This window comes from Octopus bimaculoides, chromosome 7 (genome assembly GCF_001194135.2).
Source record: "Octopus bimaculoides isolate UCB-OBI-ISO-001 chromosome 7, ASM119413v2, whole genome shotgun sequence".
NCBI classification, from domain to species: Eukaryota; Metazoa; Mollusca; class Cephalopoda; order Octopoda; family Octopodidae; genus Octopus; species Octopus bimaculoides.
Genome location: NC_068987.1, coordinates 21,436,841 through 21,439,984, shown reverse-complemented (window position 1 = coordinate 21,439,984; position 3,144 = coordinate 21,436,841).

The following is a 3,144-nucleotide window of genomic DNA, read 5'->3' as shown; positions in this document are numbered from 1 at the left end:
TTCTTTGTTTCTTTTTTTCTTTCTTTCATTCATTTCCTCGTCTTTCATTCGTTTCTCACCTCACACTATCACCCCTGTCTTCTCATTTCATGTTTCCATCATCATTCTATTAAAGAGTCTCTCTCTCTCTCTTTCTCTCCTTTTCCCTTTCTCTCCGTTTCCCTTTCTCTCCTTTTCCCTTTCTCTCCTTTTTCTCACTTTCTCTCTCACTCTTCCACTCTCGCTCTTTCTTTCTCTTTCTCTATCTATTTGTCTGTCTCTCTTTTTCTTTTAGAAACACACACACATACATACTTACGCATACATACACATGCACACACATTGATACACATACACGCACACATGCATACATACATGCATACATACATGCATGCATACATACATGCATGCATGCATACATACATACATACATACATACATGCATACATACATACATACATACATACATACATACAATCACAGCCCAGTTTATAGTTGAAGACGACAGTTGTATGAATGCGCAAACAGCAACAACAACAACAACGACAACATAAAGCTGTTTGAATGATTTGCTTCACCCCCTTAACTGGAGTTCATAATAGCTAAGTGGTGAGGTGAAAAAAATAAGCCAACACTTTTTCTTTCATTCTTTCATTTATTATATCCATTTTTCCTTCCTTCCTTCCTTTCTTTCTTTCTTTTATTGTATTTCATGGTCATAACTGTTCATAGACAATTACAATACGGAGAGCAGCAATAATAATACAATAACTCTCATTGAAAAACGTTCGTCACCTTGTTTTCTAAATCTCATTCTGACGCCATTTTTTCCTCCTCTGTTTTTTTCTTATTTCACTCATGAAAGCCGTACATTCGTTACTTGGAATCCACACAGACACACAGAGAATTCTGTGAATGTATGTGTACGTACGTACGCATGTATGCGTATGTATGTAGGAACATATGCTAATATCGAAGTCTCGCATAGAATTGTGAACGTCCTTTCTTTGTGTTCAAACTCAACAAGGACAAGTGGATTTTTTACAGATAATCAGTGGAACAAAGGATCGTGTGAACGCACAAGTGCCATATAGAGTACTCGCTATGTATTTACGCATATATTTGTATATATATGAGTATTATACATACATATACATACATCCATATTTACACACTCACACGCACATATACACAAATGCACATGCGCGCGCGCACACACACACACATAAACATGGCTTCAAAATCTTGAGGTCCCGTGTTCTATCCTAATGCGTATCACCTTGTGCATAACTTTAGATCTACTCGAACCCTGTTAGTGTAGAACTAAATGGAAGACCATCGCGTGGACTGCACCCTCAACATGTATTATGACACACTGACTGAAAATTACGCTAAAAGTACACGTGTCTCTGTGGAGGCGCAATGGCCCAGTAGTTAGGGCAGCGGACTCGCGGTCATAGGATCGCGGTTTCGATTCCCAGACCGGGCGTTGTGAGCGTTTATTGAGCGAAAACACTTAAAGCTCCACGAGGCTCCGGCAGGGGATGGTGACGAGCCCTGCTGTACTCTTTCACCACAACTTTCTCTCACTCTTACTTCCTGTTTCTGTTGCGCCTGTAATTCAAAGGGTCAGCCTTGTCACACTGTGTCACGCTGAATATCCCCGAGAACTACGTTAAGGGTACACATGTCTGTGGAGTGATCAGCTACTTGCACGTTAATTTCACGAGCAGACTGTTCCGTTGATCGGGTCAATTGGAACCCTCGACGTCGTAAGCGATGGAGTGCCAACAACACGTGTCTGTAGAATGTTCAGTCCCTTCTACGAATATATATATATATATGTATATATAATTTAATATACATATAGATTAGTTTATCAAGTAAATAAATGCTCATCATAGGAGACGAAAATGATCCGCTATCAAATCAATACACATCGCGGAAGCCTGCCTGCCTGCCTGCCTGCCTGTATGTACGTTTGTATGTATGTTTGTATGCATGTATGTATTATATATGTATATATGCATCTCCCTTTATCTTTCTGTCTGTCTGTCTGCCTGTCTGCCTATCTATCTATCTATCTATCTATCTATCTTTTACTTGGTTCAGTAATTCGACAGTGGTCATGCTGGAGCACTGCCTTGAAGAATTTTTAGTCGATTGAATCGACCCCAACACTTATCTGTTTTAAGCCAGGTACTTATTCTATTTCCTTTCGATCATATCACCACATATATATACCCCCAAATCTATTTCTTCTACTCTCTAATTCACAACACCACCACCAACGCATACAGACTACGTCGTTTCTTTCAATTCCTTTCCACCGTCTATAAATACGTTTGGCTGCATTCTAGAATATGATACTACTAACTACCTTTCCCACCCATCTCTCCCTTTATCTCTGTCCTTGGTTTATCACTCATACCCCCACCACCTATATACTACATACGCGCATTCCTTCCTACTCACTAGACCTTTTAACCTCATCCCCCCATTCCTCCTTCACTCTATATGCTCATCCCCTCTATCCTGTAAGATCAACTGACCATAAAAATATACCGCTACCATCCTCCACCTCCATCTCTCCTCTATCCCCTGTGTGGGTGCGTGTGCGTGTGTGTGTATTGCTAACTTGCTGAGGCCGTTACGAAAAATTATCAAGACCAAACGTCCAGGAAAACTGAAAGGGTTCTTGTTTCATCAGGGCAATGCACTAGCACACACATCCTTGCTTTCAATGGCTGCTGTGCATAACTGTGGCCTTGAACTGGATAAGCACCCACTCTATTCCTTCTGATTTGGCTCCGTCTGACAATCATCTTGTTCTCCAACTTAAAAAAAATTCTTGGCTGGGAACCAGTATCGCAGTGATGATGACGTCACATCTGCTGTTGATTACTTTTTTGAGCAACTGGATGACAGCTTCTTCATCAATGGGATCCAATTACTGCAACACCGATGGAAGAAGTGTGGGGATCGCAAGGAAGACTGTGTTGAAAAATAAACCTCATTTGATCACATTCTATGAGTGTATCTTGGTCAGACTATGAACTTTTCAGCCGAGGAGAAGAGAGGAAGAAAGAGGCTCAAGATCAATACAAACAGCCTTTGAGTGCCGTATAAATCAACCAAGTGTTCTGAAATAACATCCCACAGCGG